The sequence below is a fragment of the Melospiza melodia genome, chromosome Z (genome assembly GCF_035770615.1).
Source record: "Melospiza melodia melodia isolate bMelMel2 chromosome Z, bMelMel2.pri, whole genome shotgun sequence".
NCBI classification, from domain to species: Eukaryota; Metazoa; Chordata; class Aves; order Passeriformes; family Passerellidae; genus Melospiza; species Melospiza melodia.
The window spans coordinates 49,319,959-49,338,959 of NC_086226.1; positions in this window are offsets into that span (position 1 = coordinate 49,319,959).

A 19,001-nucleotide genomic window follows, 5' to 3' on the forward strand; every position below is an offset into this window, starting at 1 on the left:
AGCTGCAGTGCTGCAACATTGTCTGCGCTGGTCCCTCTTTGAATCAGCAAGCTGACTTTGACCCTCCTATGGAGACAAAACCACAATATAAAAATGCAAAACTGAAGTCAGTGGGAAGAAAGAAAAGAACCAGCAGATGTTCCTGTGGCATGGCTTATGTACAGATGAAGAAAACAGATGACTGTTAAAAATTAAAATGAACTCGAAGCTACACAATGTGTAATATGATACAATCTGGCCTATATTTCCCTAGGGAAAAAACCACCATGCACAAAATTTTCCTTGAGGTACAATGTTCTTATTAGAGTAATGTACTGTCCTGGATTTCAGACCACACATTTTATCAGGCTTCAGAAAAACTTGCTATAAGTATTTGTCTCCTCTGAGTTGTGTAGATGGCTGTGGGTTAGCCTGCATGTTTCTGGTTTTGCTTGCTGAAACGTAACTTCTAATTCACTGTGATGAATGGCCTGTCTGTACTGTACTATGGTCTGATTGGGAGCATCAGCATAACTGTCCTTACAGGCTGATTAAAACAGTGGCAGCTTATTTTAAAGCCTGTGACACATTAATCAATAATATCATTGCAGAAGCTGTCTTCAAACTGGTTTTATTACTGCAGCAATGAACTTAGCATTCCATTTTTTATTGTACTCCTTAACTACAATTAATTTTTGCAATCTATCAAGGTCACATCACCTGAAGGATAGAATAAAATTACCCAAGCTTTTCTTGATAAATGCCAGAGCACTGAAGAGAAGACAAGCCTTTTGTAAAATACTCAGTCTTTCCATTTCAATGTTTGCCCGCACAGGAAATAGTGTAGTTATGTTTCCCATAGACGAAACTTAGGCACAGTATATATTTTTTATCAATTATTAATAAAATCATGCGGTCCAGATTGTTGATATGAAGGTAATAAGTTAAAAGTTTTCTGCAAGCTTTTGTTAACAAGAGACAGACAAAATCAGCCACTTTCTTTACAGGCTTTTATTTGAAAAATTAAAGAAGACCTTACTTGAGGCACAAGGTAGGCAAGAATACACACACACACACACACACGAGACACCTCACACACAGCCCCATCTCTGCTTTTTCATTTTGACTTACATTGATAATAAAGGCCTAAACCCACATTGTTTGATATCTGCACATTCAGTCAACATTCCTGTAAGGAGAATGAGGTTCTCAAAGGAACAAAAAAGAATTGTTCTTATCCTACTCTGAAGGCTGTACAAGAAGATCTGCTACATTGTGAGGGAAAAAATACAATTATTTTCCAGGTATTTACTACATGACATAAATTTTATTGTGTGAGCAACAATACCTGATAGCAGCAATCCATTCTTCATACAACTTTTAAAGAAAATATTCTAATACATTGATGTATGGAGCACAGAGTTCCTAGACAAGTTGAGCACCATGAAAATATTTAATTTGGCACCATTGTAGAGTAGCACTTAATGAAGACCTAGGAGGAATGGCAATATCCCTGTGGTAGAGGAAATAATTATATTCCCACTAGAAAAGAGTTGGCCTGTTCTTTAATGTACCTAATAAGGGATAGAAAAAGCATTTTTTCAGACATCAAGATGCATAGGAGGGAAAGGGTAAACACTATGTGTTCAAAATGTAGGCTAAAAATGGTTAAAAATAATCCCAAAACACATGAAGGATTGATTCATGCTGGCAGTCTGCCCACTTCTTGTAACAGTGCTCACAACTGGGCTTCAAAATGCATGTTAAAAATGCCCACATTTTCCCTCTCTTTCTTTAAAGTCTGTTGTTACATGTCCAAGCATTCAACCAAATCTCACAGACCGTGTGTCCTCATTAATGCAAAGGGGCAATTGTTTCAATTGCAATTTACTTAAAACTGAAAGATTTTTAGGAATATTACATTATTGCTATTAAGGTAATTTGCACTCAGGAAAGGTTCCTTAGTTGTTTTAATTGAGATCAATCAAGTGAATTTAATGAGACTCTGGAGATTTTTATCCAGTCTTTGAAAATTGAGCCTTTTGTGGGGCAGGGCCTTTATTTTGGCTTTAAACCACATATGGATTTAGACCACAGCTGTTACAAATGGATTTCCGTCACAGTTCATGTTTCCAAAGTTTCACTGGCTTTCCTTATTTAGCTCGCTCTGCCACTGACTATGAAAGATCTGCAAAAAGAGCTTTCCAAACAATGTCACAGATTTTATTTTTGTATTCTACATCAGGGTGTAAGTTCTGCAAATGCAGAGTACATTATGCTCAGAAGCATAATATGGTAGGTCTAAGGCATAGCACATACTGCTCCTGACCTTAAACAGTAGTTCCAGAAAACCCATACTTTTTAGAATATTGAAATCATTCTATGCAAAGCATGCAGGCTAAAATCCAGGAATGCTGATCCTCATAAAGAACCTCCCTTGCCTCTGGAGTGTACATTTTTACCTACAGCAGTGCTTTAAGTGTGACAACACATTCCCAAAACCTCTGCAATCCCAACTGCTCCAAAGGCATGCAGAAGTCTTTAAGCACAAAATAGTGCTTTAAGCTGCTATAATCCTCTAAAAAGATTACTTCTGAAGAATTTTCATTTCTTGGCATTCAACTAAGGTATTATTAAGATGAGAGGGTAATTAAAGAAAATTGAAGGAGCCTTCTGAGATAGGAGAAGAAAAGAAACCACACTAGTTTGCACCTGCTGAGGACAGCTCAGGGAATTCTAGGAAGATGTGTTATTTTAATTCTAACAGCACCAGATCTGACTCTTGCTTGTAATGAATGAAACACAGCAACTGGAAAAATGGATATTCCTCCAGAATATCTCCACTGTACAGGTGGGTATTCCTGTCATCTTTGTACTTTATTATCAAAGCCCAGCTGTGTCACAAGCAGTACCCTCTGTTATCTGGGCAGATGCAGACCTAAGGAAGGTAGAACAGAAAGGGCAACATGAGAGGTTTGAGAGACAAAGCCAAAAAGAAAAGGAGAGGAGAGCAGAACAAAGACTGGCTTGGAAAGGAGAGCTTGAAACCCAGATGCCAGCTATGGCCAGCAGCATCATCTCACACACCTTTGGTTCAACATTCTACTCAACAGCACATTTGTGATAAGACATGGTCTGTTGAGACCAAAGAAATGTTTCCCCATCCTGACACAGATCTGTATCTTTATGTGTACAAGCAGATGGAGATCAGCAAGAATTTTATAAGAAATTATGTGAGTAATGCAATAAAGTTTTGTCACTGGAAGCAAGGAATCGTACTTTTCTTTTCAAGAACTCAGGATTACAGTAGATAGTACAAAGAGAAGAAGAAAATTCTTAAGTAAGAACCTCTAATGTCTTGAGAAAGAATCTTGAATAGGTGTTGTGAGTTGTGTTCATAAGCATCCATATATGAAAAAGGAAATGGCAAAAGACATCACAAAACACTAGACATGTTATGAAGAACAGAGACTTTCTAAAAATTCAGCACCTAGTCACTGTAGTTGGTAGAGTCTTTAAAAAAAAATCTATTCTACCTTCTCTTCCTCTTTCACTATTTGCGCTATTTTTTGCTGTCTTTCTTTTCTAAGTCTGCAAATGACCAAATGTAGGTCCATTTCATTTTCACCTGGAAGTGCCTAGTTTTTATTCACAGCGTCTGTTTCTTTCTTGAACCATCCTTCTTGCACCGGTCAGAGGACAAGCCAAGTTAAAAAAAAAAAAAATTGAAGGAAGTAAATGTACTTCATTTAAAACCTCTTTCCAGCTGAGGTTCTTTACAGAGTGACAGTGAATGATAATGTGAGGTGTCTTTTCTCTTGGCAGTTTGTCCAAAGAGAATTTTAAATTAGCCAGCCTAGGTCTGAGTGAAAAAGCACAAAGTCTCTTGAGGAGTGTAGGGTGTTGGTCAGAAAAACAGATGCTTGCATAAAGAGCTGGGATATTGTGAAAGAACAGAAATACAAATGAGGGACAAAGAAAGTTGTCCCATTTTCTGCCTTTCCCAAGCCAAAAGTAGCCAAGGTTAGATCCAAAGTGAGAGCACTACATCACATATGTTGAACCAGCTGCAGAACTTCCAGGCCACCAACAAGCCTCATGGAATTCTAGAATGACAGAGTGTTCTGGTTTGGAAGGGACCTTAAAGATCATGTATCCAAAACCCCCTGCCATGGACAGAAGTGTCCTTTACAGGACCACGTTGCTCAAAGTCTCATTAAACCTCATCTCATAGGATGGATTGGAGCACACTTCAAGTGTTATTAGACTGAAATTTACAATAACTTTATTAGTGCAGACAGAATAGAAAGCCAAAGAGAGCCTGGGCAGAGTGATTAGAAACCTACTCAGCCTTAACAGCATTACAGTGTGCATGGCTGTAATTAGGAAAATTAGTGATGCATGCACCTGTATTTGCATTGCATGTCTCAGCTGCCCACAACTTTGGAAAATGGCTTTTTCCAGACTGAATTAAATGTCACACTGAATGATCTGAAAAAGTAATCTACCTTGAATTCAAGAATACTAAGTTCTTTGAAGACATGCGTGGCTGCAAGCCCAAAGGAAGCTTGTCCTGTGGGACACCACCATGCTGAGCAAACTCTGCCTGGCTGGTGCAGAAGGGGCTCACTTTACACCAGAGTTTTTCAGGGGGTGAATATTCGTTCATTTTCTAGTGAGATGGAATTTCTGAACTGAATTTTTTTATAGCTTTTGAGGTGAGATAATCCTGTCCTCTGCAGATGTAAGAACTGACAGGACATACTTCCTTAGCAGTTTAGCCCATCACTACATGCAGCAACTGGATACTTAAGGAGACATCAAAACCTGAAAAAGACATTTTTTTAAATACATCTTGGTTTAAAAAAATAAAAGTTTTAATGTCACAAATCTGTAGACTGCACATCAAATTGTCTGGGACAATTACACAATTTCAAATTGTAAAGAGACATATTTAAATGTGCATCATTTAAAAAGTGTACCAAACTTCTCATCACTAATGTTCAAAGTTTGAACCAGGACAAGCCAAAAGACTCACCAGTGGCACTTATGAGCTGTTCAGCCTTGCAGCAAATAGCTTTATTATAACAAGCCAGTGCACACATCACCAAAAACTCTGTTAAGAACCTAGCCAAAAACTGTAGCTTGATCCTTTTAAGACATGTACTCAGGTCACATCTGTAATCACACAGAAGGGAATTGTACAGGCAGTATCAAAGACCTCTTACCTGAGGTGGCAGATATGATCTTGACTCACAGTCCTTAATGAATTTCATTATGTTGAGGCTATTGTATTCTGCTATTTACTCTTTCATCCTAAGAAAAGGTAGAAAGAATGGTTTCAAAAAGTTTTATTGATGTTTGAAAGAGTTTGAAATCATAAGATAAGTTTGCCCTGTTTTTTAAATAAACAAGCACACTCTTATCTCTCTTTCCATGCATGCAACATGAGAAATTTGGTTGCTATGCTGAGAGGAGAAGCATGTGCTTAAGTGAGGGGGTTCCTCAGTTGAAGCCACTTGCATGGCCATGCATACACTGTTAAGTTTGCAGGAAGAAGCCATGCAAACACTGTTCAAAGATCCTTCTCTTACTGACTGTTTAGAGCACATCCATAGTGTACATCCTCCAGCTCTGACTTCAGAGGGAAGCAGCCCTGTTGGGTCCCACTGTTGGGAGACATTTTGTGCACTGCTTGTGTCCTGGGAAAGCCCAGAACATGGGCTGCTGGGGCAACACTTCAAACAAATCGGACAGAACTACTCCTCCCACATGTGCTGCATTGGCTCCAGACCAAAGTGGGAAATTCACTGCCTCTGTGCTCACCAGCTTGGGCACAGAGAGAGCTGGAGCCTTGTGACAAATACAGACACGGTGCCTGCTAGATGGGACCTGGAGGAGCTCAAGGTGCAGGAGCAGGATGCTTGCAGAAATCCCAGCTGTGGCAGACCCGGCTCCTGTGAATGACTGCAAACAGCTTTCCTTCCTCAGGCACGGCTTGGGCTGCTCTGTCCCCCCAGTCTGACAGGAAAACATTCTCTTGTGAACTGGCAGGTCTCACTGGGATGAGAGTGGAATGTAAGGAAACAGCTAACAGTGCACATTGCTTTCCTTTCACCAAGCCTATTCCCTCCATTAGCAATACTGCCATAGCACTTCTACAAAAAACTGAGATGTCAGAGAGACCTCATCCTACAAACACTTAGCTCAGATGTACAAGCCATGAAATTATATATTGCTTGTGGCCAAAGAAGGCAATGACTTACATATACTGTTAACTACCTTGTGCTATGGTCTGAAAAAATAGTGTAAAGCAGCATGGTATTTAGAACCAAATACCAAAACTACTGGATGGAAAGGGGGGGTCATTAGTACAACTGAGGGATGCATTGATAAACTGGTAATAACTGTACATTAGCAAATTTTGGATAGTTTCCATATTTTTAACAAAAAATTTATTCTTTATATCTTTGATCTCTCTCTACTGCTGCATCTTCCTAATACAGCTGACTTCCTTCCCAAAAGAGGGACTTGCATGAGCAGGGAATTGCTTAGTCCAGCTTTTCTAGCCTTCAGGGAAGCATAGCCAATTACGTTTATATGCAATGTTTAAGGGCAGTTCTTGAAGATTAAGGGCAAGTTCTTGACCAGACCTCAGTGTTTAATGTAAACTCTATGTTGACTTCAATATTCAAAGTAAGTTCGTGTTGGCCAGCAGACACCCCTCACTTCCCTCACATGTCTTTTCCTTTTTCCTGCCTTTCCCTTTTTTCTCCAGCACGATGCAGGATACTGACCAACACAACAACTGACAAAAGGAATCATGTGTCTGAGAGAAACCATTATCTTGCCTGTAATACTGTGCCTTTATTCCCAAAGCTGACCTTATCAGGACTGTTATAAATGGGGGTGCAGGAAAGCTACAAAACCACAGAATTCTGGTCAGCTTTGAGATGGAAGACCATCTCTGCTAAAATCAGTAAGACCTGACAATTATTTGAGTTATTTTTTCCTTTAGGACCAGGATTTACTCCTTAGAATCCACAGATTTTTATTGAGCATCAAGAAGATAATAATGCAAATAGAAAAAATGCCTTTTAACCTTAACCAATGTTTTTTTTAAGTCTCTAAATAAGCCAAGAGTCTTAGCAAAATCTCATTTTAGACCTCTATTTCTAAAGTATTTATTTGAGTAGACCAAACATGTTGTACCAAAACCAGAAAGTCACTGTGTTTCAAACCAAAAAGAGAAGGCGAAGTTCTTACTGAAGTTATAATAATTTTAAAAAATAAAAAATTCTTAATCCAAATTGATGTCCTGTGTCTTCTGTGGTAATGTGTTCAGCACATGTTTTCTCCTTCCCAGTCTTCATTCAAGTCATGGATAAAACCCTCTGGAGCCTCATTCCTCTCAATCCTGAAGCTGTGTCCTGACAATTTTTAACATCTTCCTCTTTGCAAGAGCCTGTCATAGTAAATCCTTCTCAGTTGTGTCGGTACCAGACAGGGCCAGGAAATTCCCTTGGATGTGGCAATTGGCTGCCCTGTGTTTGGATGTCCTCCTGCAATGCACTGATCTGCAGAGGTGCTGAGCATCTGGCATCCCCCCCTTGCTGGTGCCAGCTGTTGAGGATTTCAGGTGACAGCAGCACACCATCAGAGGCCTGACAGTGAGATCAGATGCAGTGTTTTTAACAGTATATTCATTTCAAACATATTCTATCAATGTGCTTCAAAACCAGGAAAGTTCAGTTATCTTGATTTTAAGCACTAGTCAACAAGCTGCTTACCCTGCAGGCCTAGTATCAAACCTGTAATCCTATGAAAAATTATCATTGCCTAGGTGGATCTTTGAGCTCCCATGGAGCCTCACTGAAATAAATCTTGTTCTCCCTATTCAGAGTTTATCAGGGGATCCAAAATTCATCATTTATCAACAATTCAGTAGAAGTACTATTAGCAAACAAAGCAGAAATACTCCCAGTGCCAAAAACCCTGCCAAATGGATTGTTGATTGCATTTAAAAATTGGATGCAACCACACAGCACTGTAAAACAGAAACGTCTACTTTCATTTCCACAGAGTGTTGAAGGATCCCCTCCATCCTACCTAGGGCTCAGCCAGGGCCCAGCAATGCAACAGTGTGTTCACTGCTCTCATTTTGCTGGGCTGTGAGACCAGGGAGGCAGTAACTTGAAACTGGAAAGGTCATCCCTTTCTGAGTTTGTGTTACAACAGATGGTTACAATCAGCTTTTCCCAGTAAGCACAAATGAAGAATGATGTTTAAATTCTTAGCATCCTCTAGATAACATCTCATGTAAACAGAAATAAATTGCATATAAGAAATGTCTTTAAATGTATTTAAAGGGACTACTGCTATTTCAGCATTCCTCTCTGAAACCAAGACCATGACTTCTTGAATATTTACAGTCCAAGGGGCCCCAAGTTTGTGTTCTGCTGTAATAGCCAAACCAGTTCTTGCTAAGAACTCCAGCCAAATGCTGGAGACAACAGCATATGGAGCAAATATATCACCCTTCATAAACAAAGTAAATGCCAGAGTTACTATTCATACTGTCTTTGCACTATATAATTTAATTCTGTAATGAGAACACTCTCTCTTCACTAACTATACCAAGCATTGTTAAAATCAGGAGGCCTGTGTTACACCCATACTTAGCATGCCATTCTCAGCCTTGCTGAAACAGGATACTAGGATAATGAAAAGCACATTTCTGAAAGATGGAGGCGGGAGGAGCTGGACAGGAATGTTCCCAAAAAATAACAAACTGTTAATAATGGCAAGAATCAACATAGCTGACACCTGTTACATCATTTACAGTTTAACAGCAAAATGAACTGTTTGTTTAGGAAATTAAACATAATGCTACTCACTGCAAACACATTTCTTTGCTAATGCTGCTTTGTAACCTCCTGCTGGCTACATCGCTGAAGCATTTGCTTACTTTGGAAGAAATTTGCTCCTTCCCCATGAGAAAAATATTTCCTATAATTTTTGCAGTGAGCAGAGGGAGCTCAGGGGTCAGGGGCCCATCCAGAATATTTTTGTAGGAAAAGCCAAGTAGTATTTTGCCTTCTAGCTTACAACCTTATTTTCCCTGTCTCTTTCTTCTCATCTTTTCACTCAAATTTCCTTTAGGGGAATGCGGGGGATAAAAATAGGAAGCCAAAAAAAAAAAAAAGGAGTTTTTGGATATCCTTTAACTAATAGTGCAAAGGTGCAAGTGTATGAGAGAGAAGTAGGTCTATTGCTGCTGAAACTCTTTTCTGATTAGGTCAGAACATTAAATTTTGATCACTTCAAATATAAGTTATAGGGGAAACTGGGAAAATTGTTTTCCCACTGGAGTCAAAAAAAAGAAGGCAAAAGATACAGAGAGCCTGGGGAAATTCTAAGGTTGGGGTTCTTCTAAGCTTTTGTTCACAGCTTTTTATCCTGATTTTAATAGCAGTTTGGCAAATACTTTGAGATATCTTCCCATCAGTCAAAGAATACACATAGAAAACACATATGTGAGCCTTTTTCTGTGTCAGGACATCCTTCACCAGAACCAGCACTGAGCAGAGCAGCTATTTCTGATGCTTATCAGGAAAGAAAACAAGCAAAGAGACTATTCTTAAAATCAGAGATTTTAAGGTTGAGTAGAAAAGGCCAGCTCTTTATAAGAGCCAGGAAAGTCAAAAAAGCAGATTTGAAATTTCTTTTATGGGTTATATTTTGGTCCACCACAAAATAAAATAATAATTGTACTGTCAAACTTTTTGTTTCCTGTTAAAAACAATTAAATATTTACTAGTCAGATTTCACTGTATAACCTCAGTGCTTTTTGTGTTTAAACACACAAAAATTCACTTGACTGAAAGATGCTTGTTTTGCAGAAAGAAGAATTGTAGGTTGATAAAGTGGCATGTTGATAACATGGCATGATAAAGTAAACATATCTCCTTTGTGTTCCTGAACAGTGGAGGGGTCTCTTCTCCCATAGAATAGGAAGAGCGGTTGTGCTAATTCAACACAAATGTGTAGTGTACCCTCTTGAAGAGAAAAGGAAAAAAAACACAAAAAAAATCCACAAAAAAAAAAAAAAACAAAAAAAACAAAAAAAAACAAAAAAAACCACCCAAACCAAAACAAACCAAACAAAAAAAAAATCAAAAAAACACCAAAACACTTGCTAATAAGATATCCAGAGTTTAAGTGTTGTACCTGCATGGTACATGTGTTTCTTTTTTCAAAACCATGAGTAAGTTGAAGAAGTCATCACGTTCAATTAATTATTTCTATAGTAACCCTGGAAGTTTGAGCAAAATAAGCAGGAGGACAAACCTAAATGTCGGTGGTAAAAACACTCGTATTTCACTTCCAGCAATGCTATTAATAATTTCATCTTGATTCACTTTCCTGTGACTGGAAATTTCAGTTTCTCTTGAAGAAAAAGGCTCCTCCCATTTTTTCCAATCATGCCCAGTTTGTGTGATGGATGTAGCCCTCCCCAGGACCACGATCTGTCTCTCAGGACATTGTACTGTCTCTCTCATTGTACTGCTTGCAATATCCCCATCTGGAGAAATGTCTTCCTAGAAAGTCTTAGAAAGTTTTAGCAAACTCAACGCAGACCATGACTTACCTTGCCCAAAAATAAAACAGTGAAAAGTCACCCTATGTACCCCGAGCTACTGAAATTTGTCCGTGATTAGCACAGCCAGAAACAGCTGGAGCTGAACAAACTGCGCGGAGACCTGCTCTCACAATAGCCAGTCAAGCATCATTTTAGTGTTTCCCAGACAATTCCATGAAATACAGATAGCCATGAAACATCAAGAACATCTCCCTCAGACCATACATTAATCTACTTTAATTGTTTTAGTCAGAACTGGCAGTTTTCTCAGTGTGACTGAGCACATACAGCTTCCCTGCATAGTTTTTAACACGCCGCTCACTCACCCTGTTCTCCACAGGTGGAAGCAAAGGCGCGTGTTTGGTAAGAGTGACAAAGAAACAGCCCTACCACTTCTGGGGTAACTCAGCATACTGAAAGGAGTGGAAAAACTCCAGATCCTTTGTTTCTTCTGACAGATACTAAAACTCCCAAGATGGTCAGAAAACGTAATAAGTAAAGGCGCCTTTAATAATTTACAGTGCATTACATTTTATTAATAATCGTTTGTCCCAGGCAAGCATTTCAGCATGCTGTAAAAATATTCCACATTCTCTAAGACTTAACAGTATTTGTTCATAGCTTTGTGCATACAGAAATAAAAAAGCTAAAATAAGGCCCAACACAAATTAAAATAAACCACAAAATTATTCAGAGCTTCATATCTGTTCCAGAGGAGACAGCTGCTTTCCATGCCAACATTCACATGCAAAGATTTGCTATTTACCTCCACGCATGACATTTTTAGTCCATTAAAGCTTTAAAGGGGAGGAAAGAAATACAACAGAAACCACTTACTTATCCACTTATTGGGGAATGTATTTGTAAAATATGGCTGCACCAGTACCTGAGCTGTGTTTTTAAGGAGCTGATATGTTCCTGCCCTGAGGAGATCACCACACAGGGGCAAGCACAAGGGCTATATTCTGCCATCAAAAGCTGCTAATCTACTTTGCTCATGTGGAATTTCAGTCTTCACTGGATCTCCTATTCTAGTGTTTTATGTAGTGCTACATAGATTTCTTACAGAGTTTATACTTGTAGAGAAATTCAACTTTTCTTTAAAGAAATTAGATGGAATGTTGCCAGTTTTAGTAGTCCAGTTCATTCTGACCCAAATTTACTTTCTTCTACAATGGATGATAAAAACCAGTATCCATTCTAATACTAAAATGCAGCACTGCTACAAAAAAAAAAAAAAAAAAAAAAAAAAAGAGTTGGCACAGGCTTCTCATTAATAGCATTAATAGCAAAAAGTCCTGAGTAAGCATCCTACCACATTCTATGTTTAATGATCCTGAAGGCCACTAAATAAATCCTGTGAACTGATGCATTTGTTTATCTTTCACTCAAATTTATAATTTAAAAAAAAACCTTAGGAATACAAGAGTGAACCAAAGGTAACAGTACTGAATTGTCAAAGGCAGTTATCTTTTCATCCCCTTTCATGTGAATCTACATCCATACATGAGGTATTTCAAACATGGACTGTACAAAAGCATTTCAGGTTGACATCTCTGCCCATAACTTGTCTGGTACAGGGGTAAAGCAATTTGTTCTGTGTCAGTAACAGCATTCATGGCTGATAAGGAAACCTAGGATGTGATTTATTCCTAGAGCAGCTGAAGATGAAATTCCAGCTGTGTTACATTCTCTGAGTTAAGCCAGCTGTAAATTACAGCCAGATCCCTGCAAAAGGCAGAGAGATACTGAAAAGATGAAAAAGGAAAGCATCTCCAGAGACACAGTACCTCAGAGGCTCCAGGGCACTTGCCAAAAGGCTTGGCCTGGTTAATGATCGTCTGTGTGATAAGGCACATATGGCTTTCACACTTCAAAAAGAGATTTTTTAAAAGCATCTCAGAGAAGGGAGTATTGAACTCAAGCAGCTACATTTGGTGAAGGGCAAAGGGAGGGAAGTGCAGTATCTTAGCTGGCAAGAGCTAAAACAACACCAAAAATTCTTACTAGATCTGGAAACTGAAAATTACAGATAATGGAAATATAATGTTGCAGGGGGCCACACATTCTCACTAGGGGAAAAATTCTTCCAAAGTCATAGAGTTGGCAGAAAAAAGCCTCTAACCCTGTGGTGGGTTTTCACACCTTCCCACCCTGGTGAACCCAGGTGTAAAATGATCATCTGTTTAGCAAAAGTATATGGCCACACTGCCTTCAGGAGCTGCTAAGTATAAGAGACAGAATTTGCAGTTGTCAATTGTCCATGGAAAGCTTGGACAGAACAGAGGGCAGGAAGAGGAACAAAAATGTATATTTGCCTCTCTTTTCAACCCCTTTTTCCTCAGCTGAGGATGAAACCCTTCAGAGATCCACTGCATATTCATTATATTTTTGCAATCTTCTGGAAAATACACATTTAAGATGAGAATGAGAATAAAAACAGCTCCAATAATAACATTATTAACAACAATTCAGTTCCTATTTTATTAGAGTCAGTGTTTGTTCTGTTGTAGAAAGAGGAACTTCAGCCTGTGTCTTCTGAATAAGTCTTCCTATTTTTATGGAGATACTTTACATCTGGAGACGTAGCTGCAAAGTCACATAAACATTGCCCAGTTGCAGTAGTTATCCAATATAGAACTTTAAAACTTTTTTACTCTCTGAAACAAAAATATTTAAAACAAACAAACAAATGAAACAAAACAAAAACCAACCAAAAAATAAACCCAAACTAACAAATAAACAGTTAAAAAAAAAAAAACAAAAAACAAAAAACAAAACAACACCACCAAAAATACCCTCACAACTCAAGTAAATTGCAACTGAGTTATCTAAAACACTGCTTTTGGCAGTGTTTAACTGATTATGCTTATTTTCAAGATGCTTTTAGAAAAAAAAACCCACAATTTTTTCTCAATTTCTTGATAATCTATTTGCCTCCATTCTCCAAGCCCTATTTCATTTCAAAAAGTATCTATTGAGAGTAAGCACAAGTGAAATCAAACTGACAGAAAATTGCTAAACTGTAACTACAGAAAACTAAAGAAAAAACTACTTTTACATGCCAACCTGAGTACCATTTCTTGTCTCTCACTATTATTTCACCACTGTGAGGACACGTGCATTTGCCAGAGCTGGCTACATGTGACTAAAACTGCTCCTAAACATGAAGGATGCAGGAAGAAAATGAAAGAGAAGATTCTTGGAATCTCAACCCCAGCCCACCACTCCTGTTCTCTGTTTTGTGGACACAGCCAGACTCAGTGGTAGATAGATTCCAGTACTAGTTAAGGGTAATATTTTTACTATAATAGGTTTGAATAACCCCGATGTATGTAAAAAGTTTCAATGTTATTGCCGAAAGTATTTCTCAGCTTTTCCAGATGGGTATCATTGGCCAAGCTCTGAATTACAGGTACTATGCAAATACCTTGAAAACCCCAATCTCAAGCTTGCTCAGAGACAACTAAGAAATTGCCACTGAAAAACCTTGGTGTCCTGAAAATTTCTGCATGAAAACTCCAGTTGCCACTTTATCTTCTGAAGTCATAAGTGAACAGTGAAATATCTGGCATTAAAAAAGAGCAACCATTGATGACAGACCTTGGAAGTGTTTTACTTGATACCATAAATTTTGATAGGCCAAATAACAGCTTCTGTAAAAGCACCTCATTGCAGGGCGAAGCTCACTATGTAGCACAGATTTCATCAACTGATGAACAAATCCAAACAAAATTACGGTGCAGTTGCAGCACTTCCTAGAGGCATGCAGTGAACAAAGCAAGAACTCCCACAGAGAGGGCAGTGATTCCCACCTTACCCTGGAATTGGGAAAACGTGTGAGACAATAACATCTCCAGGTTGTAATGAAAGAACAATACCAGCAAGACTTCCTCCTCCTCCACTCTGCAGACCAGAAAGCACTTTATTAGCTAATCAGCAAGACCTCCAGCCAGTGGGAACTGAGGGAGTAAAAGCTGGAAAATTACATTGCCAGTCTTCCTGGATGACTGAGCTTGACTGCTCAATAGGAACTGGAATTCTGATTAAAAGGAATTAAATACTTATGGGTAAACAAGTTGAACTCTGGCAAACACAAGGCTTGTTGGCTATAAGTTTTGTCCTCATATCAGTGTTAAGGTATACACAATGGCAGGAGCAGTCAAACCTCACAAAGTCATTATCCTGTATTTTATTATGGCAAACTGGGTGCATGTTTTTCTTTATAGCAAATGAAGACCAGTGTTATTAATCTTTCTGATTTTGTTATTCAGTGTTATTCAGTGTTATTCATCTTTCTGATTTTGACCAGTATATTTCAAGTAAAATATACTGGTCAAAATCAGAAAGATGAACGACACTGAAACATTTAATCTCACCAAGATGCACAGGTTAAATGCTCCAAAAAAAGTGTTCATATATTGAGTGTTAATTTGTGAAACTATGATTCTGAAGTTATTTCTTGCAGTAACTTCCCAAACGGTAAATGCAGCTAGGCCAATCAAATTAACACCATAGTGCACCAACACTAGTTTAGCTTTTTAGGGACTTTTGTCCCTAAAAAGCACCTGTACAAGTCTGCCTTTTGAGTAGTGATCCCTGATACACTTCTAGTTATAAGGGTAACATCCACTCTATTCCTCAGATCTTTCCATTCAAACCTGCATATATTGAATAACTACTAATTTGAATAATCACTAATTATAATTTTTTTTCAAATTATCTAAATAATCCTAGGGAGGGTCACAAGAACTGATGCAGAGAATTCACACAAAGGTTAACAGCAAAGAGTGCAACACTGGAAAACTGTAGCTTTTTACCAAATGTGTGCTAAACAAAGCTATTCCAGAGAAATTAAGTTGCTAGAACACCCCTTCCCAGTGAAGAAATTACTGGTATTCATGGGAAGACATTTAATTTTTTTCTGAACTTATATCTAATTCCTAATTCCTGTACTGATTTTCTGCAAAGTGACTTTTTCTGATCTTTGTATGAGTGAATGAAATAATGAAATCCCACAGGTGGCTAGGAATGTTGCTTACGAATCTTCTATCTTATAAATGACCAGACAGGTGCCTTGTGAATAGCTTCATTACTTGAATGATGCATCTCTATCACTAATGGATGAAGAGCAGTCAATTGAGCCATGGATAATAACTACAACTCACAAGAGAAATTATGACCAGACTAGCAATAAGTTACTTGCAATTGTGCTTTCGTGCTTTAAATTCCAACAATGTAGTCAGATCAGATTTCCAAGTGGGAGAGGAAACAGGATCATGAAAACCCAAGAATGCCACAGCAAAGGACAGGAGGCATGGTTGAAATTCAGAAGGAAAATTGGCAATCAGTTACTTGCTACTCTGAATTTACAGAGCTCTGATACTGCACAGCTAATAGGTAAACTGAAGGATGAGGATTTTCTATTAAAAACACACAAATAACACCAAACACAACAAGCCAGACAAAATATATCAGAGCTTCTGAAAGTCATATAAATTAAAAATACTACTTTGAAATGTGTTTGAAGAAGCACGATAGATAGTAAAAGGCAGTCACAGGTATATGAACATATTAATTTCCACTGTTTCTCTCATACAGTAATACACTGAGTGGAAAAGAAGACTTAAATACCTAGGATATCACTGAGACATACATGAAAAAACTATTTGTATCACAGCCAACATTCATTCAGCTGTGTGTGACATTACACACTGCCAATCACAAGGCCACAATAAGGCAGAAAAAGTTCTCACTGTGCTGTTAGTTGCATTCTCTGTGTCCAACCCCCATGGAGCCAGGGCTAAGCATTCCCTTTCTCCAGCATGGACCCTGTCAGATTTCACAGGATGTCACTAAACACCCAATCAGCATTTCTGAATCGTTCCTTCCTTCAGTAAGCACATTGGCTTCACCAGGACAACATGCAGCCGAAGGAGATCCTGGCCTGTGATAGCAGTGTATATTGCTTCAATTTCTCCCACCAGCAGGCACAGGTTGCATGGGCAGGAACCGCACTGTTGATGTCAGCTGTAAATACCAGCCCAAAGCCTGCGCCCGTGCGGCGAGGTGTATGTGGCCAATAAGGTCAACGTCCGGCTGGCAGAAGGTAGAGGCTGACACCCAGCTGCATAAACTGCCAGCCCCCCTCGGTGTCCGTAGGCCTCGGGCTGGGCTGGCTTGCAGACGGAACTCGCTGCCGATGGGACGAGAGAAGGAGCCGCACCCTCACTGGGGATGAAGTTGGTTTATTGATGAACTAGAGAAACCAACCAAGGAGCACCAACCAGGGAATGGCACCGAGGGGAGGGAGAAGTGAGGTTATAAAGGAAGGGGGTGTATATGGGAGGGATTTACAGGGAACCAATAATGAAGGGTGAAAGGATGAACTTAACATAACTGACATAAGGGGGAAACCAATAGATACAAAGTAAAGGAGGGGCCCCGGGACCTCAGCCAACCACAACCCCCAGAGAAAAGAAGATTCTGGAAAGCTGGGAGGAGTGGGGGGGTGATTGACTGGGCCCAGGGAGGAGGAGCCAATATACATATAAGGGGAGGAGAGGGAGGAGAAATTATATAACCAAAAGAGCTGACAACCCCAATGGCGGGAGTTGCCATAGGAATAACATAACTGGCAGGGCTAAACTGGGGGAGGGCAGAACAGGGGGAAACAATACATAAAATGGGGGAGTAATACAATAAACTTAACACACACACACTACAACATGCCAGGGTAAAGGGAGAGACAGCCAAGCCAGCCCTTTGTGAATCTCTGGTTGTCTTGAGCAGACCAGTAGAGCAGACCATGGTCAGTGTGACAGGAGACACCCCTAGACCCTTGAAGCCTGATATGGGTTCTCACATGGCAGGGAACACAGCACTGGGTGGACTGATGGCTCCTGCAGCCACAGGACTGTGCCGTGAGGAGCTGGGGCTGCAGCCTTGGCACTGTGCACCTCCCCTTGCCCCTCCACTGCCCCACAGCTGGCCTGTGTGCAGCTCAGGGCAGGCACATGTGGTGATGGTGGCTGAGCTTGGATAAACCTCTAGTCAGCACAGCCGTCAGCCCAGCCCTCTGAGAGACCTTGGCTTGTGCCTGAAGGGACCAGAGGGGCAGAGAAACCAATTACTTTTGGTTGGATATCATGGGCAGGTGAGTATACTTCAGCTAAATTCTCAGGAAAATGTTCTCTACCGCCCATGGTCCCACCATCTCCTTCCACCCTATAAATCATATTGTATTTCCCAAGACACTCACAGCTGGGCTTCCCATGGGACATGGTTCTCTTCAGCATGAGCTCCACAATAGGTGTTCCTCCTCACCATCATCTTTCTCAGCATTCAGTTTGACATATGTACCTCAATCTTCTTCCACCCTTCCCTGGAATTTACCCCAAATATTTTTCCAACTCTTTGGTTTTGATGCCCGTTTTCCTCATGCCTCTTAAGCATCCGCTTCATCTTGCCTGACCAACTGACTGCATGAGCTAAGTTGGAGCCAGATGGGCCTCCTTCTTTCTTCTTCTAGAGCTGGCTACAAGGGATTGCCCTGAAAGGACACAGTTTCCCCTCTGGATTGGTGCCCCAGAAGCTTGTGGACATGTCAAGCCTTGATATCCAGGCATCATCTCTGCTTTCCACCTTTTCCCCAGGTGGTGGGTTATAAAGCTCAAGCTTTCTCATTCTTATAACAACAGTCAGAGGCAGACCTTAAGGACCATGATTGCAGAACCTTTCCCCATTTCTGAGCTTTGAGTCTTTCTTATTGATTAGGAGAGGAACATTTTCCTTTACAGTAGTATCCTGCACTTGTATTTCACATACAATACTGTTTATTCCTTACCAGAATGCATCTTAGTCTTCCATTTTAGCCCCAGCAGAGCTAGTGTGCTAGCACAGATCCCTGTGCCTCCTCAGGAAGGCTATGAGCTCCTACTATTTTGATTTGCTTTCTTGGGGCTGGTTTTCATGTTTGTTAGGGGCTGGTTTTCCCCCAGGACATGTAACTGCCACATCCTAAACTGAGGGTATGGGTGAAAAAATGAGGAGTTAGTTGCATGCAGAAAGTTCATGGGGAAAAAGAGGAGGAAACAGTAGAGCCAGAATATGGAGTGAAAAATCTTACCTTAAACTTTAGGAGGAAACATGATTAAGATGAACACAAATTCGGACAGGATCAAGAGGTTATGTGGGGAATATGCAGTGTACAGAGAAGCACAAAACAGGGTATTATATTGTGAATATGATCACACCAGGTGATTATGTCATTAGATCTACTGAGCCTGCTGGTTAAAGGATGAAGAAATACATGGTGAGGGAAAAGGAAGGGCCAGGCGAGGGCTGCAAAGGAGAGTAAAGACTTCTCATCCTTGGATCA